The 27,662-nt window shown below is 41.4% G+C and overlaps 2 protein-coding genes across 3 annotated transcripts in view; one reads left to right on the top strand and one right to left on the bottom strand.

Moving 5' to 3' along the window:
* MRPL57 (mitochondrial ribosomal protein L57) overlaps window positions 1-27,662 on the bottom strand; it is a 120,968-nt gene that overhangs the window by 55,739 nt on the left and 37,567 nt on the right. The window lies entirely within an intron of this gene.
* The window catches only part of LATS2 (large tumor suppressor kinase 2), a 48,378-nt gene that overhangs the window by 7,441 nt on the left and 13,275 nt on the right, over window positions 1-27,662 (top strand). The window lies entirely within an intron of this gene.

Here is a 27,662-nt window from a genome sequence, read left to right as displayed (position 1 = left end):
ATCTGGCAGTTTGTCATAAGAAGCTCTAACGGTGATCATTCTAGGAAGCTGTGAGGAAGGAGTCGAGGGCTGTAACACTCAGTTTGAGCTTGTGGGAACTCTGTTTTCCAGCTGGATTTGGGCTGATGCTTTTTGGTGTTCTAGATGGAACACGGAAAAGTAACAGTAACCTTGTGGGAAATGTTGTGGTGGACAGCATGCCAGGATCAGGATTCTTCTTCAATCTGTTTATTAGGCCACAGTGAGGATTTCTGGAAGGGTGAAGGGAAGTAGTGACAATTGAAAAGGCAAAGAATTCTAGAACCTAGGGAAAGGACACTTCTATTTAATACTCTTACCAGCTCCACTCATCTCTCAGATCTGTAGCATGGATAGATTTTAACAACAACCATTTCACTTCCTACAAGAGATGTTGCTTATTGGGGTTTGTAGCTCCCTGTTCTGCCTAAAGTGACTCTTAAGTTTTAAGATGAAATTGGAATTGGTTTTATTAAATAAAAAGGAAGCATAACATTTTACTACTTTACTTTTGTGCTACGAAAGTTCCACACAGCCAGGAAGTTCATTATAAACCATTTGGTAGACTTAACAAGTATATGAAATGCAGTGTAATTCGTAAAGTAAATATCAAATTCTCATGTCTTTCCGCTACAGTCATCATAGGTGTTACATGTGAAAACAGACTTTTTTTTTTTTTAATTGGTTAGGAAGCTGCCAGTATTCTTTTAAATTACCTATTTTCTTCCAGAAAGGTTTCTTTTTCAGCCATTGTGTAATTTATGGTTTTATAGTGAAATCGGGTCCCCTAAACTTAATGGGGACTTCACTGTTGACCTGAAAGAAACCAAGATTACTTTTTCTTTTCTATAAGAGATGAAAAACAAAATAACACGCGTAATTAGTCATTGTTTTTCTGAAACAAATGGAGCAACTCGTCTGTTGTTTGCTTAAGTCATCTTTTCAACAGTAATTATTTAGTGAGTTTAAATCAAAATTAATTAGTGCAGCCGAAATAGTTTTGAAACTCACAGAACATGACTGCGAAAGACCAGACCTTTTTCGTTGTAAAAGCTTGAAGCCGAAAGCACACCTAATATGCCATTCTTTAGTAAATAAAAGTCCTTGGGCTTGGAAGCCTAACTTGCAGTCACTGTAAGGGGACAAGAGTGTGGAGCGTCTGTCCTGTGGGCTGGTAAACCGCTGGAATCACCTGAGGCAGCTGGGTGGTGTTTGGGGTGCGGTGGTAAATGCAGCTGCTGTTGTGAACTGAGTGCCTCTAATGAATAGATGCAATTGAGTGTATGATCAGCGGCGTTCCAACAACCTGAATGGGCTGTACTGTACTTACTGTACTTCCTTAGAGCATAAACAGCCGCGGACATTGTGATTTCGAGTGGGCTGCAGCAGTTCTAGGTGAACTGTGGAACGTTACACACTTGTCACTTTTGTGGGGGTTTTTATTGCTTTCCCTCAAGCAAACTTGCTTTTGAGCAAAGGGTGCCTTTTCTGGGTGAAGATTTCTAGACACGGTTTGTTTGGGCAGCTATTTTTAAGAAAAAATCATGTTCTAGGATTTTTTGCAGGCTACATACTGCTGGTAACGTGCTATCCTGCTGTACAACTATGAATATGTGAAGTGGGGAAGTTCTTATGCTTCATTTTCTCCAGAGGCTTTTATAAACATCTAGAGTAAAACATGTACCCCCTGTGCCAATATCAGGATATTTTGAAGGGGAAGATCTGTCCATTGGTTATTAATGGTAGTGTCATTCAAGGAAATGGAATGGTGTCTGTGTAATGGTGTAATGTGTGTAAGAATTTCAAGTTGACTGCCTTGTCATCAGTGTTATGCTGAATTAATGAGATTCAGTTTGTAGAAGTGGGGTGGGGTTTTTTGTTGCCTTTTTTTTCTTTAAATTCCTCCTTGCATTCCAAGATTCTTTCAATCTCTACATCATGGTTTACCTTCTTTTTATTGAACCATTTGGCAAAGATTCTACCCTGGTTTGGGAATGCTGATTGGTTTCAGGTTTTGAGAATGAGGAATAAAGTATTTCTCTGAATTTGAACAAATATTTGCAATTCTTTTAAGTGAGGAAAATTCTGTTCTGCCAAATAGAGCTTGGGCAAAAAAGTCCTTTTTTGCATTTAGAATGTAGAACTAGTATTCTATTCTTCCTGTTCTGTATAGGTCATGCTTGTCCACCCATGGTCCATGTGCCATCAAAGAGTGTGTTACTGAGCAGTAGGACTTTCCACCATATTGTTGGAGTGAAGACAGGAGGCAGATACAGTGTAGAGTTTTGTCTTGGTAACAGACTTGCTGAAGTTTTGCTGTAGTAAAATATCGGTTGTGATGTATTTGTTAAGAGTCTAAAAAGACAGCTTGCCTTCAAGGTGAAGGACAGAAAATTTTGTAATAGCAAATAAGAAAATTCTTTCCATAACATTGGCCTGTCCTGTTACAAAATTTTGTGTTTGATTGAGTAAACTTTACCTGTGTTAGGAGTTTTCCTGCCCAGGGTGAACATCTTAGTCATCTTCTGGATGTTTTCAGTCCAGATTGTTTGGTTAATAAAAGATGAGTGCAGAATGAGCTGTTATAAGATTGCCTGGGTTGTTCTGTGGGACATACATTAAAGGTGAGGATCACAGAATATTCTGAATTGGAAGGAATCCACAAGGATCATCAAGTCCAACCCTTAAGTGAATAACCCATGCGGGGATCTAACCTGTGCCCTTGGTGTTTAGCACCATGCTCTGACCAGCTGAGCGAATGTGGTGCAAGTCATTACAAGCTGTGCTGCTTGTACGAGTGTTTTGGGTTACAGGGAGGAAAAAAGGGATGTTCAAATGAGGGCACTCTCTGCTGAATGCAGGAGAAAGGTTTTATTTTAGCAACTGAAATAGATCTGATAATTCAGGCCAACAGTCTCTTGGGTGTTCCATTTGCATCCATCATTTGAAGGTAAGTTGTTCACTCTGCCTCCTCATTACCAGATGTATTGAGGGCTTGTTTCATTACCTTTTCCTGCACTTTTTTCTTTCTAACCTCCCTTTTTGGTTTCAGTCTTTCTGAGAGAGTTCCAGCATAATGCAGTGTTCTTCCATCAAAGAATGTGTTTTCCCACTAATTTGCCTGAGGTTAGCAACTTAAGTAATTTCAGTTCTTACTTGCTTCAGAAGAAAAAGTGAGTCATAGCTTTCCAGGGGCTGAAAGCAAGAGGTGGAGATTGCTCTTCAGCTGATAGCTTCTGACACCTTTCTCTCCTAAGCCCTTTCTAGTCTCCAATCTTCCTATGTTTCTGCCACTTCTTAATGATCCTGGCTTAGTGAGCACACTCAGATTCTCTGTGTCATGACACAACTCCCACAGTGTAGTTGTGAAGGTGCTCTTGGTATTGTTCTGTGTGAGCATGGCTTGGAATATGCTTATCCTGCAGAAGGAAGAAAAGTATTTTCCCTTGAGTTTTTGTGGTGCTGGAAATATTTATTAACAGTTGTAAATGATTGCATGTTCTCCTTCTCATGACAAGATCTGGCAGCTGGGCAGTAATATTGCACTGAACAAGAGTATTTTAAACTCTGCCCTTAATTCTTGTTAGTCTTTTTTTCTTCTTCATCAAACTATAGAATAAATTACGTCTTGGTAGTAGGATTATGTTTGAAATGACAGGACAGAAATCAGATGCAAGGCTTCAACTGTAAATAAGTGTAAATCTTGAGTTATCTTAAACTTTTCTATTCCTCATATCAGATAACCATTCTAGAAGCTCAGGAGTTAATAAAAAATATAAAATTGTAACTTGCTATAACAGGCTACAGGATTAACTTGCACCGGATACTTAAATTGTATTTATTAAAATTTAATTGCTAGTAGAATTTTGAGCTATGGATTTTTATGGTTTTTTTTTTTTTCTGAGAAAGGAAATGACTTCTTCACAGTCACTAAAAAATGTGCATAAGCGTTTACTTCAGTGTGTGAATAAAAAGCCCTTGTGACCAAAAGTGAAGATTGCCATTATTATTCTAACAGGAAGCTGATATCACAATAGTAGTAGGGTGTAACTGTTCCTTTTGCATTTTTTATGTTGTTTTCAGCCTAAATCTTTGCTGTTCTTTCAGCTTGTATCTGAGGGGAACCAATGTGATTTTATATTTTATACTGAAAAATAGCATCTCTGCATTGGGAAGGGGATGTGGGGTATTTCTTGCTTGTCTGTGGTTGTTCTTTTCTTTCTTAAAGAAATTGAATGACACTTTTAAACTTAGATTTCAGCAGAAGGACTTGATACAAGACTTTTACATGCTACAGTCTTTAGGGGTAGGTCACGGAGTACATTTAGAACTCAATTCAACTGAGGGATGTTTCTTAGTAGTTACTAAACTAATTAGAAGCTTATGTTAAAGCTGCTAATTGAATACCAGTACAATGAAAATTAAAAATTCATTGCTACTCATGTGATATGCAGGTATGTGCCATACTTCTGTGGAGTGATTTTTTTTTAAATTAGTTTTCTTTTTCCTGAAGCATGGGCAAGTATACATAACATACAATTACATTCATTTTTCCTCTTTTTTTCTTGCTGTACCCCCATCTCGAGCAGACCACAGCTTGTTGGTGCTCCCATGGACCCAGCATTCAAATTCTGCTCAGCAGCTGCTTGTGGTGGCGACTCCTATAGAATGTCCGTGTCCCATGTGCGTTGTCCACATGTCCCCCTAATATTCCATAAATCAGGCTCCAGTACTTGCACTCTTTGCTCCTTGGGTGCTACCTGTCTCTATGACTTGCAAATGCTTGTGTGCAGAGATGTGTGAAATAGATGAGGAGAGATGTGAAAGAGCCCTTCAAATCTTTTTACTTGGTGGTGCCAACTGCTGTTTTTCCCATGTAGTGGGTATGTCCATTAATTCTCCACCATTGCCTTGAATCACTCTTTAGAAACAGCTGGTTAGACCCAGGTTTTCCTTTCTTTGACCTCAGAAAGTACTATGTCTGGATTACAAGCTGCCTGTGGCTATAGCTACTCTAGGGTAGATGTTCCACGATCAAGTACTGCTGGAACAAATGTAATTTGCACTAGTAAAATCAAGCAGGGACAGACATATGATCAGTGTCTGCTTAAAACGACAAATATTTGTGTTAGCTTAGGCTTTAAACTTATGTAGGTTATGTGTACAGCACCTGAAATGTGTCTAGCTTCTTTCACTCCTGCTTATGTTCATAACCTAATTGTGAGTGTATATTAGATCTGTCATTTTTATGTTCCTTGGAGCTGAGGCTTAGAGTGGGAAATGCTGGCCCTTATTTCTAAGTTTTTATAATTCCCTTGCTTTTTGGAAAAAAAATAAAATTAAATTTACCATGCCTCTGATTACCGAATTGGAGTCTGAAGTTGCTGTAGCATCGTGGTCTGTGGTCTTACCATGGCAGTAGCAGTCTCATAGTCTCCCAGGTTCGAGAGGGATCCCAATTTCCCATCTCCAGAAGATGCTTTAATAAAAGCTTGATGAAAGTCAGCTAGTCAAACTCTTGCTGTCTGCCTGCTCTACACATCTGCTGCACATCACCCAAAATACTGTTGCTGATGGAAATATTTTGGACTTTATGTTACTGGGCAGCTTCTGTTGAGGCAGTCCTGTCAGCTCTGATCTTCATGGAGTCTCCCAGCTACGGCTGCCGCAGAGCAGAACTGGTTTGTTCCTAATGGTCTTGTCCTGCCAGCTGGGCAGTCACTGGCAGTTCACAAGAAATTGACACGCAGAAATTTGGTTTCATATGAGCAATGCATATGTGCATATATATATTGGGATGACTGCAGTGTCTGCACAGTACCAGGTGTTTGTGAAGAACTTAATCCGCAGGATTTGGTACTGCATTGAAGATTTCTTTTTCAGTCTAAGGAAACAATATTTCTAATTTCAATTTCTAATGTTTGAGGCCATGGTCTGCTTCCCTGCAGTGCAAGAGATGGGTTTTTCCTGATGAGAAACTTGTGCTCTTCATTTTGAGTGAATCCAAGTAATTAAAAATATTTCCCTAGGGAGGCAAAGGATGAAAAGAACGAGAGAGGATATGAAAATACTTTAAAGAAATTATTTCTAGGGCAGTTAATTTTCAGAAGGCTGAGGCCAAAGAACACTATGTACCTGTAACTTTGTGAATCAGGTAATGGCCGTGGCAAGGACGGTCTGTGAAAATAACTCTGTTCTGTGCTGCTGCTTTGTCTTTAATTGTTATCTGTGTGTGTGTGTGTGTGTGTGTGAAACTCACTGTGACACACAGAGTCACTTATGCACTTAGAGAAATACAAACTCAGTGGAAATTGGGAAAATGGGGAGATTTAAATGTATACCGCTTGAATGACCAAGCATTTTGCAACTCTTTCCTATGCCCTTCATTATCCTCCTTTTCTATATCCTTCATTACTCTAATACAAGATTTGTAAATTGCTCATTTAATCCAGAGTATGCAAAGATGCAGGGTCTTACACCTCACATGCATAAAATGCTAGAAAGAAGAGTACTGCTACTGAGTGATAATATGGTTAAGTTTATGCCCTTTAAAGAGACTGACTTTAAAAGGAGAACTAGCAGTGTAAAATTACTCCTGCAAAAGTCTTTATATGGCTATGATTTTATCCACTATTTGAATCTGTTGGATGTGGGTTATTTCAAAACAAAAGAAAATGTCAGCAGAGACTCAGAGATCACTGTTGCTGATCTGCAGCTTCATTCCTACCCTTTTGTTTTGTTCTCCCACTGTATCAGTTCTTATCTTCCAGGCTATTCAAGTCTATGCCCTCCTTTCTTTCCCTGTTGTCCTATTGCATTGCTTCTTCTGCTCCATTGGTTTGAATGACTAATATTCAATACCTCCTACAGGCCTTTCTCTATGTGCCTCTGAATACCCGAAACGAGTTGATTTTTTTAATATAATTGCAAACTACTGAGGAATAACTCTTTTATAGACTTTAGCCTTTTATATAAAAAACTTTGATGTGACATGTTAAAGAATTATCGATGCAACTGTAATGTGACTTTGCCAGCACACCCTGTATGTTTTCATTTCTGCATCTTTTCTTCCATTCAGTGTCAGGGCTTCATAGGTTGTGCTTAAAGCAGCCACCTGTCCCATTCATGTTTTTCTTCCAGCATTGCCACAGTTGCTGTACTCATTCCACCATCCAGCCAGACATCAGCCTGATAAAGGTGCATAAAATCCAATTCAATCAACATAATTGGAACCTTTGAAATACTAATTTGTGTGGGGTATCCTTGTTTACCAAAAAAAAAATAAATTCTGGTTGTACCAATTAAAAATATAAAAAAGTTATGGTCAAAAGACAGAGACCTTTGAATCAAGATAAATTCACTCCACGTTGGGCTATTTTTGTTCTGGCTCTAAATGAGTGCTCCAAACGATATGCATTACATCTTGGTGGAGCCTGTTTTTTCTGGTTGTCCAGCACTTGATTCTATTTCAAATGATCCCTGTATTTTAAGTGATCCCCTGATTGCCTGTGTGATCTGTGGTGCCCAGACATGGTAGCAACCTGCTGGCTGTGTGCTGGGGCAGGGTGGAATTTTTCTGTTTCTTCCAGATGCTTCAGCAGTTGCCATGTTGGAAACTCGCTTGCATCTCCTTCCTGTGATCATTTCTTACACATTGGCCATCCCTCCTGTTTAGAAAATAATTTTATTATGTTTTTTTAATGCAAGCACTATGTCCATTGAGTGCTTTTTGGAAGGTGTTTTATGACAAACCTATGGAATGTGTGGTGTTGTGGTCATGCAAACAGCGGAGAGAAGTTATTGGTGCAATGTTCAGCAGTGCAAATTTAAGACTTAGAGCCTAGGAATCTACAAGTGGGTGAAAGTCATGTGTCAGCCAGGACACGTGGTGAGCCAGCTCCCCCATCCTACAAGAGGACCTCACTGGGAAGTGCCAGCAAATTCGAAAGCAAACCACAAGAATTTTCATTTGCGTTGGTGTGCCTCCCCCCGCGCCTCATCTCTGTTTGCTGAGAAGTGAACCTTCAGGGCTCTTAACCACATGAAAGTAACTAAAAAAAAGGGGTTTTTTCAGTGTTACTTTGGTGCTGTAACATCATTTGCAACAGATTTTTTTCCAGGAACTTCACTATGATTTGTAAGTGTTAGAAACTGGTGGAGGTTGAGAACTTGCTGTTGCAGACCCCGCTCCTCACTCAGGCAGAAATGGGCTCTCAGATTTGCTGCCAGGGGGAATCTGTTGGCCCCTGAACCTGGAACGCCACTGCTCAGGAGAGAGAGTCTGGGACACAGCTCTGCTTTGGAGGCAGAGCTGCCTTCTCCCAGATTCCTGGGAAGGTCAGAGTGTCCTGCTATGTGTTCAGCACCTCCAGGAGCACTATTTTGGGCAAATAGCAGTGCTACATGCTTAGCAGCATTTCTTGTTTTTTTGCAAAGAACCACTTCTTGCTTTGAGCAGGAGGTTTCGTGCTCCCAAGCTCACCACTGTGTAGTGGGGTATGAACTCAGTCTTCACCCTGCCCTAAACAGGCCCAACAGCAGCAGCCATAGCATCAGCACAGCATCTACATCTACCTGGGACAGGCCAGTTAGCTTAGTTTCTGCCGTGCTTATAACTTCCTTCTCTTCCTCTCTCCCATTAACTTAGGGAAGCAGGACCATTGTCTAGCATTAGACAAAGCCCTGAGTCAAACTAGTGGAACCCTCCTTGCACACGAACTATTGAGCCCATGAATTTGGTTAAACTCTTGCCACTAAACAGAGAGCTGATTGGTTTTGCCACATTCCCATAGTAGTTTTCTGGTTTCCCAGTCTGAGAAGAGGTGTTTTGTTTTTGTTTTTTTTTTTTTTTTTCTTTTTGACTCATTTGCCAGATCATGGCAGCTAATGGATAGAGGAAGTATTGTTGTTGAGGTTTAAACTCTGACAGGCGAGTGATATCTGACAATGATGATGGCCATTGGGAAGCATAACAAGGATGAAGCTCTTGCTAAAAAGCAGGAACTGGGTGTGTGAACAGAGAGGATGATATTTGGTATTTACTTGGGGGGCAGGGGCAGTTGGGGCTCAAAGGCGGTAGTGCTGAGCTCAACCGTTAATAGCAAACTGGTTGTTTTAACTGGAGTATCTGGCTTGAGATCATGCTCAGGGTATTGGGAAAGCCCTTCTCTTCCACTCTGCAGGGTGGAAGAAGCAGCAGCTTGAGCCTGAACTGTTCCCTGCACAACAGGGAGAGCAGTGTGGGGCTCCCACCAGAGTTCCCCCAGTGCGTGCCTACTGCTGGCTCTAGCTGGCATCACTGCAGAAGTGCTTTGCCCACCTTCTCAGCTTACTGAGTTTAAGAGCTCCAGTTTACCTTGCATTCCTCCTTCCCACCCTCTCTTCAGTTTTTTGTTTGCTTGCTGTCTAAACTCATGCTTAACCCCCCATTCTGCCCACATGTTCTGCTCACAAGGCTTAATTGCTTTTTGTATTTTCAGGTAACACCCTCCTCTATTCCAAAAGCCTGGCTTCTGTGCTTGTTGCAATGGTTGTTCTTGTTTTTGAGAAAATAAAGGGTTTGCTTTTCATGTAAAAATAGCTTTATTATTTCCATATGCAAGGAGAAATCAGGGCAGGCATGTTTCCAGGTCAGCCTGGAGATGGGGTTGGATAGTGAAACCCGGTGTTCCAAAAATGGGCTGGAGCCGGCAACAGTTCTTGAGCTGCTGGGCAAAGCTAACTGCCTTGGAGGGAGGTGGGATCCCTTTTTTGGGTGCACATGCATCATGCTGGTATTCTGCTCTGGAGAGGAGTCAAGCATTGCCATAATGAGTATTTTACTCTGTTAAGTGCTTGTGTATGTTTTTCTCATAATCAGGTTCTTTCGGTAATTGTAGACTTGAGTTTTGCATAAAAGATTACAAAGGAAAGGTTCTTAAGGCACAGTTCTATACTGCAAGAGTGTCTGGGTAGAGGACACAAGAGTGTCTGGGTAGAAGACATTTGCAGTCTTGAACAGTCTTGTATCGTTCCAAGATTGTGCTCAGTTGGCTACTGTATTTTGGATTTTGTTGTCTATGGTAGCCTTCTTGAGAATCTTACTGCCATGTGTTCCTAGACTTATATGAATGTGATGTGGATCTTTTTCATCTTTGTATTTTGCTAGGTCATATTTTTACTTCCTTCAGGCGTGTTTTAGAGGTCTCTTTAAGGCTTTTAAAATTAGTCAGCTTGAATTTTCCTTTAGCTTCACAAAAGTCACTACAGAAGTAAAAAAAAAGCACAGAAGGGGAATTACAGGCAGCATTAAAAATGTTCCTTCAGAACAGAAAAGTAGATTTAACATGAATTAAAAACTCAGCTCTGTTTCAGAGTTGCAAAAGCTCTTTTATTCACCAGAGAACTCTTAAAGCTAGTAATTTTTGGCATAGTATCGGTCAGGGAAGCGTGACAAAGTGCAGTGGAATGCACTGAGCTGTGATCCAGCTTGTAGTATTATATGACTTTTAGTGTATGGAGCATTGCAGGAAGTGCTGCAGGGGGATGGGAAGGCCTTTTAATTTCATCAGCTATGAAGTAATAGTGTCCTCCTTCCTCAGACCCTACCTGAACAACAGAGGGTCCACCTTGGTTGCTTGGGTCAGAAGAGAAAGAGTGAAGTTTTTGCCTCCAGAATCTGCTCAAGCCCATGTGTTGTCTGAGCACCGCTGTGCAGAGTGCGGTGAGATGTGGAAGTTGTGTGAAAGAAGAGCAGTGTGTTTGGGATTTCAGATCAACTGTGCATATAGACTGGGATCATATCACCAGCCCCGTCATGTTAGAATATGAAGATTCGTGAGCTGAATTTCTGCCCTCACTGGAATCATCTGTAAAATTCCCAGTGATTTCATCAGGCCAGAGTTTTGCTGCTTCTTTTGAGCAATAAAAGAGTCCTCCTGTTTCACCAGTACACACACATGCTAAGTCCATTTACTTAGACTTAGGGTTTGGCACAGATTTTGACCTTAAATGGAAGTATGTTCAATTTTCTTTAATATTGGAAGCTTGAATTTCAGATTGCATGGACTGAATAACCAGTTATAATAACCAGCCAAGATATTCCTGTAACTTGTAGCATACCTGATATTTTCCCTTTTTCTTCTCTAAATTATGATGTCAGTGTTCACAGAATTTTCCAAGCATTTGTAATGACGTTATAAAAAAAAAATGATCACACCTTTCCTAGCAGAACAAGATCTTTGGTTTATGACCTGCATGTTAGAGACTGAGAAAACCTCGGTGTGATAGGGATGGTATTACCAGTGTAAATGGCCAACAAGAGTTTTACTATTCACTTTGGATTTCACATTCACATTGCAGTGATAATCAAATAAAAAGCCACCATTTCACCCTGACATTGAAGTAAAGCTGTTTGGTGCAACATTGTTGTATAAACTCAGTTCTCTACCCAGAAGACGTTACAAGCTGGATTGATTTTTCTAGGGTAGAGATGTAAGAAGGCTGCAATGCAGAAAAGATGAAAGGATAATGATGTTCAGTGGTTTTATTGTTTGCATAGAGATCTCTGTCATTCTTACTGTCTGCTTATTTAACGTTCTACAAGAGGAGACCTTGAGGTTGTACTGAAAAAATGGCTAAATATTCAGGGTAGGACTCAATGAGTAGTCAGCTGGTGGGATGTCCTAGTCCTTATGCTTCGGGTTGGAAAGAATGCTAGGTCACTTGGTGTAGAGTTTGCTTAGATGGAAGCATTGTAATACCCGTTGAAAGCTCATTTGGCTTTTAGCACATAGATCCTATTTAAAATTTAGGCTGTCAGATTATTACGGTTTAGGGTACTTTTGTTCTAGTTTCCTGGCTGTAAACTTTTGCAGAGAAAAGCTTCAAGTTGAAAACTGACTATTAAAATTGATATACAAGAATTATTATAGTCACTCAAGTAATGGGCTACATATGGAACTACTATGGCTGTATTACTGTTTTCTTTTGCAAGACAGTACTTCGGATAGTTCCAACAATCTCAGCTATTGCATGTTTTGAAACATAAATCCTGCACATTTCATTTGTAGAAAAACATGCCTGAATTCAGGTTTTCACACATAGTTTTGTGTGTGTGTGTGTGTGTGTGTGTGTGTGTGTGTGTGTGTGTGTGTATGCACATACTTCTAAGCCTGCCTGTCATTGACCTCTGTGCTTAGTCTCTGAAGGTGATGGCAGACACTGGAGAGCTTGATTAAAAGTAATTAGCCATAATGCCAACAATTCTAAATGCTGATGGATGCCTTGGAGAAGAGGAATAGACAGTTACAATGCCTGTTACAGGAAGCAGATGTTGAGCTTGGAAGCACTGCTTGAACACTGCTTTTCAGGAGTCTCTGCATCTGTGATTCTGCATCTCACAGCACTGTCCAGGGCAGTGTGCAGACAGCTGGAAGCCCCAGTAAGTGGAAGTGAGGAAAGACCGTTTCTCTGGAGCTGTAGAAACTACTCCAAGATGACCTCTCAGTGTAGAATGAATGAACCTGATCATCAAAATACAGGGGACTGTCTCCATGTATCATCACCATGGAGGCTTAGCTTTGTTTTGTACTTGGCATGCTTGAAGAATACAAACACAGCTCTTTCCATGAACCTGCAGTGTGGTATGATGCAGGGACATGTTTAACAGTACTTGGCAACATGCTTGCAGGTTAGCAGTCAGTCAGAGGACTGTCTCCACCCAGTTCTCTTAGGGCAAGTTTAGGAAGCTGAAACGTGATTGCCTAACCAGGCATATGTCCTTACCTTTGGCAGCTTTGTTGAACTTTACTTCATGCAGAAATCACCTGTGCACTGCTGCACATTGTTGAGTCTTAGTTTCTGGAAATCAGTCTTATGAATTCTCCCTCCTATGCCGTGTAGTGTTGTGCTTGTTGCTATTAGTGTTACTCCATTAAAGCATGGGCCAGCTTTCATTCTGCTTCTGAAATACTTAAGGAGAATATTGCTCAGTGTGGTTTTGCTGTAGGCCTCAATTTTAAGAATATGTTTGCTCAAGGAAGAAAAGTGATCACTTGTTTCTTTTTGTTTCTTAATATTTTGCACCCTTAAAGATCTTAGATGAAACACTGCTGTCTTTAAATAGTATTTGTGCAACTGAACCTGGGCTGTTAAAATGACGGTTTTAAGAATGGGTCAGGTTTGATGAGACCACAGTGGGTCATCCGGTTCAACTTCCCTGCTCAAGCAGGGCCATCCTAGAGCACATGGCACAGGATTTTTGTCCAGATGGCTCTTGAATATCTCCAGTGAGGGAGACTCCACAACTTCTCTGGGCAATCTGTTCCCATGCTTGGTCACCTGCAGAGTAAAGTAGTTCCACCTTATGTTTAAGTGGGACTTCTGTGCATCCCTTTCTGCCTGTTGCCTGTTGTCCCACTGCTTGGCACCACTGAGAAGAGCCTGGATCCATCCTCTTGACACCCTCCCTTTATACATTTGTATACATTGTTGAGGTCCTCTCTGTTTTCCCTTCTCAAGGCCGAGCAGCCCATCTCCCTCAGTCTCTACTCAGGACAGATGCTCTGGCACCTTAATCATCTTCATAACCCTCTGCTGTACTCCCTCCAGCTCTGTGTCTTTGTCCGTGTACTGAGGAGCCCAGACCTGGACACAGCACTCCAGATGTGCCTCACCAGGGCAGAGCAGAGGAGCAGGATCACCTTCCCTGACCTGCTGGCACTTCTCTTCCTAATGCATCCCACGATCCCTCTGGCATCTTGGCCACGAGGGCGCTGCTGGCTCAATGACAGCTTGTTGTCCCCCAGGACCCTCAGGTCCCTCTCCACAGAGCTGCTTTCCAGCAGGTCTCCCCCACCCTGTGCTGGTGGCTGGGGTTATTCCTCCCCAGGTGCAGAACTCTGCATTTGCGTTTGTTGAATTCCAGACAGTTCCTCTCTGCCCATTTCTCCAACCTGTCAAGGTCCTTGTGAAGGGCTCCACAGCCCTCTGCGGTATTGGCCACTCCCCCCAGATTTGTGTCATCAGTGAGCATTTACCAAAATGATACTGGCCATGTACTGAACTTAATAGTAATAATGAAGCGTGAAAAACAATTGGCAGTTCGCCTATCAAATTATATAGGTTGAAAGCATTGGAGAATAAGTGTCTCCTAGAAGTTTGATTAAAGGCTGGAATGAGAGAGGTGAGGAATACTGATCCCCTGCCAGCATTACTGAGAACTACTAAGCAAATGTGCCAACACTAAGTGACTTATTCAAGAGAGTGTATCTGTTTGAACCTTCTCAAACTCCCTCCTCAGACTTCAGTTGTGAAGGAAGGATGAGTAGAATCATGTCCTCCACTCTTCTTTCCTCCCTCTCCTTTGTTTCAGTTTAATCAGGTTCAGACTTCTCTAGAGTTCAAAATACTGTATTTTCATAAGAAATACAGTTGTTGTGGAATAGGTCCAATATATTCTAGAGTGTTAGAGGGTTTTTATTGGCTTGATACAGTGAGGGGTTTTTTTTACTTCTCCTGTGGTTTAAAATTACTCGTCTAACATGTTGATTTATAGCCTGTCGTGTAAGACTGTTTCCCTTTGGCTATATCTTTTTAAATGATCAACTGTATTTCTGAAAAATGTCCTAGTTTTGCCTTGAAATATTGGGTGATAACTGCATAAGTAAAGGAGGGATTAGCTTGTTGAACTTAATATGATACCAACATACAAAATACAGCAATTAAAATTTTTCTTAATGCCGAGGCCAAAAAAAGAAAAAGAAAAACCTTATGTTCTGAGCGATCACAAGCATATTCCCTTCACCTGGGAAGTCTGTAGGCTGGTGTGAAGGAAGTAGAGGAGACTCCTGGGCTGGAGCTACAGGAGAGCAGCTTTTGTTGTTGCTGCCAGAGCCGCCCGTCTTCGCTCTTGTTTCTCCCCAGTTCATTCTTGCAAGCTGTGCCAGCACTCTGTTTGTGAAGCTGAGCAGTGACTGATCAGAGAGGTGATCCAGGATAAAAATAATTTTTGGGGGATGATGGGAGGGACGCGAGCACAGTTGAGGGGTACGACAGAGGGAAGACACAGAAAGCAGCAGAGAAGTTGAGAGTGGTGGCAGCTGCCTTGGCTGTCAACCACCATCAGAGGAAATACCAAGAGAAAGCTCAGCCTTGCATTCACATGCTCTCCTCCTTCCAGCTGTGCTCCAGAGAGGGCCATCTGCTCCATGCTGTGTTATCTTACTCCTCCTCTCACCGAGGTCTTCCTGCCCCAGCTGAGCTGCTGCTGGAGTTAACCCTAGCCATCTTGGGGCAAAATGCTTCAACAGCTGAATCACAGGTCTGTGCTAACCCAGCTGGTTCTGGTGGCAAGTGTGGTCAGGAAAGAGAGAAGCAGGCAATACCTCCAGCACAGGGAGAAGTGACAGGCAGCCAGGGACAAGACAGAAATAGTTTTCTGCCAACACACTTGCAGCTGGAGCAGATATGTGAATAGTAAGTTATGAATGTTAGAAGTATTGATGTGGTTGTTTTCTACGTTGCTGTGCTGATTTCACTGATGGCTTGTGGCAGGTTTGTGAGATGATACTAATGTTAAGGATGGCATTGAGGAGAATCTTCCCAGGGGATTTCTTTTCTTACAACACCCAAAAATACATCTCACAGCTTTTGCATGTAAATGGAGTGGAGTGAGAAAGATGCTTCTTCAGGACTGTGTGTCTTGACTGTTGAAGTGTGCCATTTGGCTGGTAGCCATCAGAAGTAACATTGAGGTGAACTGAATAAAGATCCTCTTAAGGGGGAAAAACAATTTAAAAAAGGACAGTTTCAGAGATAACGTGAAAACCTAGAAAGAAATAGTTTTATACTTTCATGTATACTTTTGAAAATAATTGCACAATGAAAGTAAAGCTGAGTGACTTAGTTGTTTCAGTTCAACACTATCTAATATTTATCCCCTACTCTCTGTGTTGAACTGGGCTTGGATTCCTGCTTACAGTGTTCCTCTAGGACACTAATTTAAGCATGTGTTGATAACTGGCTTCAATTTATTTTACGTTTATTTATTTGTTTACTTATTTATTCACTTCTCCATTCTCATGGAGCACAGTAAAGGAGCAGTGGAGTGAAGCATTATCACAGAGCAGAAGTAGTCTTTTCTTCATACTTCTCATCAGTTTTGGGGACCTCAATGGGCATTTCTCCCTCCCCCGGTAGTTCCTGATCTGAAGAAGATGCAGCTGCTCTCTTGGGGGAATTGTTTACCTCTCTGTGGAATCTTGTCCTGGTCAGCTATGTGCTAAGAATGTGAATAATTTTGCTGCGGCTGCTTTACATGTAAAAAGCTGGACCTTAAGATATTTTACCCAGCTGAGGCTTTTTTTTTCTTTCTCTTTTTCTTTTTTTTTTGCCTCTAGCACTGGTAGATTTGAGAGTTTTATCTTGCAATTGCAGAAAGCTGTGGTGACTTTGAGTCGTATAAAGCATTTAGTACAAAGAGATATTTTTGTAGCCTTGAAAATCATTAAATGCCAGTCAGTGCTGTATAGCAGTTTTTTACTTTTGGAGCTGTAGTTATATATATGTATTTGATAGAGTTAATGAAACTTAGTCAAGAGCTACATGGAGATTTCTGGAAAATGTCTAATGAGATCCCTAGTGCTGCACTGTATATTGGATTACAAGATTGAGCGTATTGATTTTAAAATGTTAAAAGCTGAATGAATGCCTTTCTATATTTTGGAATGACAATTTGGAGGGGGCAAAGAAAGACAGCATTACAATTAACTCATAAAATTCAAAATGCCAATAAATTTTTTTAAAATAGTATTTTATGTAGAAGTTCTGCCTCTTCATACTCTGAGCATTAAATATGGCAAGTTGCCTTGCATAGCGCTTGCATTCTCTGTGTGTGTGTCTCTATGGAAAAATATTAGAAATCTTATCTCAAGATAAAACCCAGGTGTTTCTTCAGTCACGTGAGGTGTGCTGTGTTCCACTGAGAGGCTGAAAGTAACCTTCATTTGTCGCACAGTAGAGCTGTATTTCTCTCATATATTCTTTATTTTGCACTCTGCATTACTGCTTGATGTCAGTTGGGGTCCCATTGTGGTACAAATCCTCAAAGGAGAGAACAGTTCACTGGTAATGCATTCCAGCTAGATATCCTGGAGGTTTTATAAGTTCTTTTAAAGTACTCCCCAAAGAAAAATTAGAGGAACCGAACTCTCGTAAACTTCCAAAGGCCATATCAGGAATAGACTGGAACCTTGTTTGAAAAATTGTTAGTACTTGACCTTGAATATAAATGGGCAGCTTAATTTTGCTGTCTTCACTTGAATTTTCCTTGCCTTGGAGGTTTTAAAACAACACTTTAAGGTTCTAATGGTTTAAAACCGAACAAAGCACCATATAATGTTACAAGAAAAAGCAGGTAGAGGTCTGTCACTCTTTAAATGTTAAAATCTTATGAAGTAAATTTGTAATGCCTTCAGTTGGTTGCTCAGTAAAGATGACAGAGGCACTGTTAACAGGAATAGGTGCAAAATTCAATTTGTAGAGTTGAATATGGAGGAATGCAATAAACAGTACTAATGCACTGCAGATTTGCAGCACCATGTAACTTTGTGGGTAACAGCTGTCTCTGGCAGCACAAAAAAACTCTTCCAGTCTTTGATACAATTCTTTTCTATGCTTTGGGACTCTATTCCTGGACAGCAAACTTCGTAACTCATCTTGCTGCATCTAAATACGAGGTTTACAAGTTCCTCGTATCCAATTTGTCTAAGAAATAATTTTTAAAGTCTGCAAATATCTGTGAAAATCCTGTTTTCTACATGACTCAATATATATATATCTTTTTAGTAGAAGGAAGAGCAGTGGGAAGCCCTCAGCTTGGTATCTGTGGCCACTGAAAAGAAATGCTTTGCTACACAAATAGCATTATTGTAAATGTAGTGCCAGCCAAATGCGTTTTTTGCTAGCGTGTGAGCAATAAAATTAGCAAACGCATCACTTGCTGCTAATGAAGAGGAATAAGCTCATCATGAAACCTTCACTGAACTGCTATTCTATCCAGCTTGATTTACTCACCCTGATAGAGTAAGAAACTGCTGTCTCTGGCAAAAACAAAAAAACCCCAAACAAACAAAAAAAAAGTAGGGGTGGGGGGAGATATGTGTGCTAGTATGAAGGGGTCATGCTATCAATTCTCACAGCTCAGGATGTGAAAAGAAGGTCTAGAGGAGGGCATGGATGGCCTGCTGATCTTGCAGCAAATATGCCCTGGTTGCTAATAAGTGTAAATAGTAATACCACAGAATAGCCCACCTGAGAGAAAGAACATGAGGGAACTCAATTTCAAGAGTAGATTTAAACGACAGCTGGCCTTTGCACAGCAAGGTGCTGCTTTTGCAGGAATTTGTAATCTTAATGTATTTAGTGGTTTAAGATGCATTGTATCAGGAATAGGTGGGGTTTAGGTTTTTATGTTTTAAGATTGTACACCTTGAGTGTAGGGACCCTCATTTGGACTCCCAGAATGCAGAGTGGGAGGTTCATTTCTTATTCATGGCTGGATTTCATACATGAGGATCCTGGCTCACAACTGGCAGTGAAGATGTCCTGGAGCACCTTTTTGGAAACAACAGTGTTGTTCTGCTGTGTGCTGGACCTTTCCTTGAGGCTGGGCTCAGTTCTACCTCAACTTTGAAGATGCCTTCTGAGCAAGACTCTTTGCTGTGTTTTATATGTGTTGAGAGTTTGTGAGGTTCCAGTGGAATCAATAAACTCCTGAAGGCAGCTTGCTATGATGGTTTGTTTTTTTTTTTCCAGGAACTTGTATAGGTTCTTTGCTGGGTGCTGCAGTGTTATTAATATCCTCAGATTAATACTTGCATTAATATTAGCACTGTTGGCCGAATTTGCATGTTTCATTAGGCTGAGTCAGACAAGGGCAAAAGTGGAGGAATTAGTCTGGCTGAAGTCTACCCATTCTCTTGAGTGGGAGAACTTTCTGATTGCATTGGTGATGTGCATAGCACCTTTCCTGCTCTGCTAATTACTTCACTGTGCTTTATGAAGAAGTGATAACAAAACACTTCCTGTGTGGTTACCGTTCTTGCCTTTTCAAGCTGAATTCTGTCTTTAAATTGAGTTTCTGGACTCATTGTTGCTTTCTGGATGTAAATCATGCCAATCCAGAGGAAAGTTGCAAACCAAATGGCGACTGGGTTTTTTGAACCAAGAAATTGAAGATTCTTGCCCTGTGCATACCTTCCTTCTAGTTATAAAGGCTGGAACACCTGATATTGTCTGCTATTCACGTTTGGCAAACTCTGCTGCTCAGTGCTGCTGCTGAAAGGGTTGTTTGCTTCCCTTTACATCAACTCCACTTCTTTACTGTTAGGATGAAGAAAGTAGAAAACAGGGAGATGGGAGGCGTGGCATTCAATACTTTAGTGACATGAATTAAAATCCAAAGGCTTAGTAAAATACTCTACACTGGCTTGGACTTCTGTACCATGTAGAAAGGATTTGCTTTAGCGTACCAGATAGGTAACTCCTGTTCTTTGAGTTATAGTTGTAAGCCTCAGAGTTTGCTCAGTGTTGGGATTGATATGAAAAGGGAATGTTATGTGTGATCACACCTCTAGTTATTAGAAAAGTGAACAGGAACCTGGAAAAGGGTTTCAGTGAACATTATAGGAAGATGATAGTAATGCTTGGTTTGAGACAACTCATGAGCTTATACTTGAATTTGTTTACTATTTGCCCTCTGTTTCCTTTTCCTCAGGGTTCAAAAGCTATTGTAGGATGTTACCTTACCTTTGCAATACTAAAGGTATGGATGAATAGTGCTGTGCCTTGCCTTGTGGGATCAGGAGAAGCTCTTCAGCCGCACTGATTAACGCAAGGCATGTGGCTGAAGCACTGTGTGACATAATACAGGTCACTACAGTGGCTGCCAGACAGAAGTCAACTGGAACCCAGGCTGGAACTGCTACAGACTGTGTCCAGAGGCTAGGAAGTTCCCTGTTTCTGTAACCAAAGTGAGAAGATTTCAGGGAAGTAAAATAGGATCTTTGAAAAGGAGTTATGTACACAGTTGCACGTGTGTGCATGTGCATTCACTCACGCATGAAGTAAGCAAAGCTCTCCCATGCTGCTCTGTAATGTAAACCTGCCAGTGCAGTATTTTGTAAATGCTGCTTTTGACATGATTTGCCTCACTGTAAGGTTTCAGAATTAACACATAATATTGTTGCTGCTCCAGTGCTAAGGAAAGATTCGGAGAAATTTGTCCAACTTTCTGTCTGTTGATGGACCCGATGTGGGTCATTTGGTTAGACTTGAACTCTAAATAGTTTAAATAGCTCTCCAATGAGCATACTTAAAGAGTAATGAGGAACAGTTATGGCTGTATATACGATTGTTTGTTCTGTTTAAAATTGGAAATCTTTTTCAGAATAGGATTCTTCTCTAGTGTCTGTGTGGAGCTCTGCACAGTGCAGAAGGCTTTGGGGTGCCATCACAGTAGAAGGATTTTGTGCACTTAGGAGATAATTCGAGCACTGTAGATGTACAAGTACATTTCCTCCCCCTCCTTTATTGTATGATTAATGTAAACCTGACTCCTGTGAATTTTGGAATATAGATAGTCCCCAAGTACTACATGTTCAAAATGGAGCGCTGTGTGCTTGCTCCTTACAACTCTCTGCTGATGTGGGATCTGAAGCAGTGTGTTTTCCAGAAGGGGAATTTTCTGTACAAGGGGAACTACTACTATTGCCTTTTACTGTTGGCCAAGTATGATTGCAGGAGTGTGTGCTCTTTGAAAAGCTGGGGGAGCAAGCAGGTGCCTTCAGAAAGGGTCACTAGAGCCTTTGAGGTAGGCATCACTCCCTTCACCGAATATCTGGAGAAACAAGACTTGTGCCATCACCATTTCAGACACAGATATGCTTTTTCCAAGGCTGGTGTGGACAGGGAGAATAGGTTATTTGTCACTGCTCCTCAGGTCTATCGATTAAGTTGCCTCCATGATAAAGCTCTCTGCACCCTGCTCCCCTTCCTTTCATGCCTGTGTCCTGGCTGGAAGAGAGCAGCTCAGGTCTGTATTTCCTTTCCAGACTACTTGAAAGAAAGAAAAAAGAAGAAAAGTGGTATTTGTGGTGGCTCCTAGTTGTTTTCACTCAGTTTATTATTGTTCTTAATGTTGTGGTCTCTCTTTCCTTGCCTGTTTGTTCTTTCATGGCACTTGAGCTTTGTGCTGAGTGCCGCTTTGTTGCCTGGAGCAGGACCTCTTCCAGCTTCCTTCAGCCTTCCCCTTTCCAAAAGCCCTTCCCTTCGGCCTCCCCCTTTCCAAATCCTTTCCAGAGTGCCAGATGTGCTTCCAGAAGTGGTACAGTAAATGTGTATGTAAATATAATTAAATTACTTGTTTCATCTGACTGGTGACACAAATAAGAGTCGTCTTAATTTTTACATATTGTTTTTAGGGGACTCACTTGAAATTAATTTAAGGGAAGTAATCTACACAGATGTGCACACATTATGTAATCTCTGAATGTGTGTCAGTACATATGCACTCTCTGGGACATCAACAGGAGTTGTCTGATGAAATTTTCTGATTGGATTTGAAAATGGGCATTGCAATGCATGTGTGTTTTCTCTTTAACCAGAATGCATCTCTTGAATAGTTCATCAGAACTTCTTGAAGTGTTTACATATGCTCTCTTTGTCTGGAGATGCCTTGTTATAAATACTTTCTTCATTTTACAGGCATTTGTTTGGAAATATGTTGAGCAGCCATGCTTGGTTTGTTTCCAGATGTCTTAACTTCGGGACCGTGGATTGGCTTATAGCCTGAAGTTCATATCTCCTTTTCAGGGGAAGAGCCATATTTGAGAAACTCATGGAACAGAAGGACTGTTGTATAAAATGGGGGCTGTCCCCCGTGAAACACCCATGGCCAAACACAGTGTGTCTTGCAATGAGCTGTGGTGGGGGAATGGACTATACAGGCTTAGTTAAAAGAACAAAAAAGTATCAGGGGAAAAAATAAAAGAAGTTCTATGCTGCTAGTTGCATAAAGTTGCATAGTGTTATAAAGTATTTTGATGTAACTGGTACCTTTTGTGTTACCTGACAAGAAGTTATGTCATATTTTCAGTCACTGTTCTCAACTCCGGTTTTTTTTCTCTCTTACCCTTTATAAGTTGGTGAAGGTGTTATAGTAGCTGTTCTTCATAAGTACCCTGCTGCTAAATCTATATAGAACTTTTTTTCTTCTCTTGGAAGAACTTAAACAGTTTTGATTACTCATCAACTTAAGGAGAAGCAGCTGGGAAAAAACAGTAGAAAAGTCTTTTCTATGATACTTGTGAAAGAACTTTGTATTAACTCTAGGGCTACTAAAATACGAAAAAGTGTTAGATTTCAAATATTGTTATCACTTTTCTAATGCATTTGTTTGATTTTTAACCATCCAGAGTTTTTTTAAATCCCAAAAGATAGAAACACTTCCTTCACCAAAAGGGGTTTTGTATGTGGAAAAAACGTAACCAGATGATCTGGTTACTTTTGGTTTATTTTGTCTCATTCCTTCCATAGCAATAGCAAATATAGCTATGGAAGGAATATTAGTTAGACATCAGGAAGAATTTATTCACAGAAGGGGTGATTAAGCTTTGGAGTGGACTGCCCAGGGAGGTGGCAGAGTCACCATCTGTGGGTCTAGTTGACATGGTGATGTTCAGTCAAAAGTTGGATTCAATGATCTTGGAGGTCTTTTGCAACTTTAGTGATGCAGTGGAATGTGCCATATTCTCTGGTTCTGAGGATTAAGGAAATTTATTTATTTCAGAGTTGGCTTGTGGTGATCTTGATACAAGGATTTCTTTGCTGGGACCCAGTAGAATTGACACTTCAACCCTCCAACATCTTTTTGCCTAGCGCTCCAAGTTGCATATTTTGGCCTGGATTTAATTACCTTACTTATTAATAATAAGTTATCATGCTGCCATAAACACAGCAATAACAGGACCCCATTGTACTGAATGCTGTACAAAGAGAGTAGTAAATACATCAATCTTCTATAGGTGACAGGCTAAATAAAGACAAAAAGTATTGGAAGGCAAACAGAATGAGTAGTGGCATAGCAATGACTGTCACATTAGATTTATTTTTATTTGTTTTTCTTCTGATAGGACATTTACTAGAGCACTGTATCATTTAAAAAATCCTCCCTCTGTTTTTTGCACATACTTCCTTTGTTAGTTGTGCAAATATCGCTTGAAAATGTATATGAAAACCGTCTGGGTAAAATTGTTCCTTACCTATTCCCCATTCCTAATTTACAGTCATGTATTTTTTTCATATGTTGATGTGATTTAATTTAGTGAGTCTTACGTTTTGTCCTGTGTCTATACTCTTTTTCTGTCTGCCCAGTTTTATGTACTACAGTGTGTCTCCTCTGCATACTTTAACCCTGGTAAGCCTGGTATGAGGGGGGGGAAGAGGAAGGAAGCACTCTGACAGTGTGAGGTGGGAATGCACAGTCAGTGCAAAGCAGAGCTAGAGCATCCAGCCAAAAGAATGGATGACCTTCAGAACTGGAGTGGTAGCAGAATGGAAAATAATTCAGGACCACAAAAGGTAGAAATGCTGTAAGCAAGGACTAAAAACCAGGATTAAAGCCCCGAGTGACTTCACCACAAGGATGACTTTTCCACCACTGTTGTCATCAAGAATGGTGTGTGCAGGTCTTATCAAATTCATGTCCCAGTCTGATCTTCCTTGATACAGAGATGGGCTACCGTGCCAATAAAGGGAACAAAAATCCCATTTAACAAAAGAAAACAAGTTCAGCCATGGAGGCCAAGCTGTGAGAATCTCTTAGGATCAAGGGGGCTCACTGTGTAGGTAACAGCAGAACTGCTGTGAAAAGACAAAACTAAAATCAGAGGCAATAAACTGACCCGGCGTAATTTAGGCTGAGAGGGAGGTTTATTACTACCTAAGCAGGATAGCTTCGGAGGAGCTTGTAAAAGGAGCAGTGGGGGCAGAAAACCCTTAACTAATCATGGGGTAGATATCCATTAGTTTCTGAATGGATCACATGGTTTCAGAATGGACTAAGTGATGCTGCAGCACTCAGTAGGTTTCTGCCTCTGCTAATTTCCTTCTGTGTTTTTGATGCGCTGAAACTGAAAAGCACTGATGTTGCTCAGGATAATATCTTAATTATGTAGCTAGAATATTTTAATCAAGGTTATGGTCGGCATGGGAATTTATGTGCAAAATTTAGCCCTGATATTAGCAACCTGAAAACAGGCAAAACAAAAGTGGAGTGCAAAATTGGATGAAGTGTCCAACTAGAGAATAATTACAGAGAGAGAATATTGCAAAATAGGTTTCTCTGTTCTGTGGGGCTGCAACAGTTCTGATAGAGTACATTGTACACATTGTTTCCTGAACTGCTTGGGTTTTGCATGCTTAAAATCATGAATGAAAAATCCTGCAATGGGGGGCTATCACAGAAGGGCTTGTAATCAATGCTGGATCATGTCTTTTGGCATGAGCTTTATTTTTTTCCCTTCTGCAGGGAACCTGTATCTGTTTCCTGCATCTGTCACCCATCCTTCTTAGTGAATGGAAAGCATGTAATTAATTTTTGTTGTTGTTAGCAATTAATTACCCTTGCCAAATTTTGGAGGACCTATTGTTTCCTTCAGACACAATGTTCTTGGGAAAAAGTCTTACTTATTGTAACCTCTTGTGCAATCTTCACTTGGATGATAAATACTTCTTGGCAACGAGGAGCTTTCTGAATGAAAAATGTTGCTGGACAACCCTGTAGTACAGCAAGAACGCAAGCCTCTGCCAGTGCTGGTGGAGTGCAGCCAGGCGGGAGGGTAAAATGGGGAAAGCCTTTCACGCTGCTTGCAGAGCACAGAGTGAGATGAACTCTTTATATGCACACATCCAAATATCTGTTTACCATCAAACAGGGATTTTTCCTACTGAGCATCTGAGCTCAAAGGTGGCCTTCCTTATAGCAAAATCTTGAAATCTGTTGGAAAGCTGCCATCTACCAGTGCAAGAGTGGGGAAATGACAGAGAGCGTGTGGACCATGCAGCGGTCGGGTTTAGGTAGCCCACTGCAGGAATTAACTGGGAAACTCCACCTTCCCCATTTTTCTATTTGAGTCCACAAATTTGGGATCCTGCAGTTTCCTCAGTCTGTTTTGTGGTTCATGGCCTGACTTTGGTTTTCCATTAGATCTGTCCAGAGCCATAGCTGACCACTGAAACCTCGTTTTAATGTTGCAGCTGTTACATTAATTACAGCGTTGTTAGAGTTAATTGTAAATGCACACTTTTCCCCCTGTAGCTCTTCACCTTTTCTTTTCCTGGTTAATTTTTTCATCAACACTTAGTGATGTCTGGGAGCAAAAAGGTGCATAAAAGCCCTGCACAGGGAGATGTTTGGATCCTCCAAAGGGAATACAGAGAATGAGCTGGGGCTGGGAGTGCTCTGTTCTCTTGTGGTTTCTGTGCACACTGCCAGTGGCTGGTGTTTCTCTGTGGGCCTGGCAGCTGCTGTGGGGCAGCAGAGCACAGCCAGCAGCCAAGTTTCTCAACCCATACTGCAGCTGACAGCTCTTGGCCTCGTGAAAAGGAAACAATCTAAAGCAGAGGGCCCGATGCAGTGTACCTTGCAGTTAATGGAAATCTTTGTTGACCTCAGTGGGAGCTGGATTTGATCTTGTGCCTACTTGAGTGTTTTGGTGTTGGCTCCAAAAAAGCTCCAAGTGGCTTTTTTTTTCCCCTGGCTTATTTCTGGTTCCCTTTTTTCCCTTCTCTTTCTAAAGTGTGCTTCCCTTCCAGTGGTGTAAAATCAAGGCAGCTCCATCCGTGTCACTGTAGCTGGACACATTTATCCTCGGCCAGGGTCTGTCCTCGTTTCCTCAGCCCTTCTGCTGTCTATGTATTGATTTGCAAGATTTTGGCATTGATTTCCCTCCTTTTTGAGCCATTCTGCTGCTTCTCTCAAACACCCTCCATCTCACTTTAACCTCTGCTCTCCAACGAGTGTAATGGTTTAACCCATCTTCTGCCCTTCTTCCTCAACTTCAAAACAGTCCTTAATACTGATTTCTGGCAAGTACAGCCCAGGCCCCAGCCCCAGCTGCCCAGGGAGCCAACTTCCCCTTCAGCAGGCTCCTGGAGGCCAGCCCTTTGTTGCCTCATGCCTGCCACGCTCCCGTGCTCGGCAGAGCTCATCCCTGTGTTGCCCATAGGAAGGAGAAGGCCACCATGCCTCAGGAGCCAGCAGCCACCTCGGGCAGAGCTCACTCTCTGTGATCCTCAGCCACACATCAGCTTGTCTTCTGTCCCTAAGGAAAAGGTGCTGGAAGTAATGGAGCTCTTTTCAGGTGACTGCCAGAGAGAAGAGAGCTGTGGGCACAGACAGTGGCAATAGGAAAAACGATGCAGAGGAGGACAAAGGCCAGCAGCAAGGAGAGCATTACAGTATGCTTTCAGAGATGCTATCACTATGCTGGTGATAAAAATTTCTTCTATTTTAGCCCCTTTGAATTGTATACAGCCAGCACAGATAAGAGAGGGAGGAATGGACCATGTGGACTGTTTTATTGATCATTAATACAGTCGTTATCCAACATTCAAACCAGCCCAAATATGCTTATAGAGAACATTCAATTTAGGAAACCAAGACTTGTGACCTAAGGCTAGATCCAACTGCTGTAAATGGGACAGAGTATGTTAGCAGCCATGTGGAACAGGGCTGGAAAGCCCGGAGTCCCTGGATGATGAGAATGGTGAGCAATAGAATGTGAATTTGCTAATACTTTAGAAATGTATCCACAAGAAGAAAAAAAGAAAGAGGAGGAAACATTGTGGGAAATTCTTTCCTTCATACATAATATTTTTCTGTTGATTTCAAATTGCTCTTAGTAATGTGTTGATGCCAGTGAAGAATTTCAGCTATAGGAAATGTAAAACCAACTCCTGCCTTTCTATGAATTATGAGTCATAAATTGTATGAAAAATATTCAGCTTGCTATAGCTATTCCACAAGCAAAACCTCTGACTAATGAAGAAACTGGTGCCGTTTTGGGGGGAGTAGGAGGGGTCTGAGTTAAGCAAAACAAGATGCCAAGTGCCAGCATGTGGCTCTGTGCTAAGTGTGAGTTGGTGTCATCTGAGATGGGCCTCCCTTGCTAAGTAAACAGTTAGCGGGTATTTGACGTGCAGTTGCCGTCTAGTGCAGTAAAGCTGCCCTTTGCTCCAGCTGGAGCTCGCGACTGCCAGCCATTGTCCAGAACTGCCCCGTGGGAGAGCCATGCACCGGTGCCAACCCAGCTGCCACATCTGCAACCAGGCAGCCAGGCCAGGGAGGCACAACCTCCATCTGATTCAGCGCTCGGTGGGCAGCTTGCGATGACAGAATTCCCCTAAAAATAGCAGTAAAGTGGTAAGGGAATGGGATACTGACGTTTGCAGGCAAATCCTTGGTGGTGGCATTCATTTCATTCAGCTTCACCATCTAGGAGCTGGGAGTTCAGTTCAAGTTAGTTCTCTAATCATATGTCACTAAGGTTTTTCTCCTCGTATCTGTTCTATGAATTACCTTTTGGATGTGATTATAGAAAGGT

This window comes from Chamaea fasciata, unplaced genomic scaffold, assembly GCF_029207755.1.
Source record: "Chamaea fasciata isolate MVZ Bird 193981 ecotype frontalis unplaced genomic scaffold, bChaFas1.0.hap1 SCAF_2, whole genome shotgun sequence".
Taxonomy (NCBI): Eukaryota; Metazoa; Chordata; class Aves; order Passeriformes; family Sylviidae; genus Chamaea; species Chamaea fasciata.
Note: the sequence above shows the minus strand (reverse complement) of the source record. Positions and strands in the feature narration are given on the sequence as shown.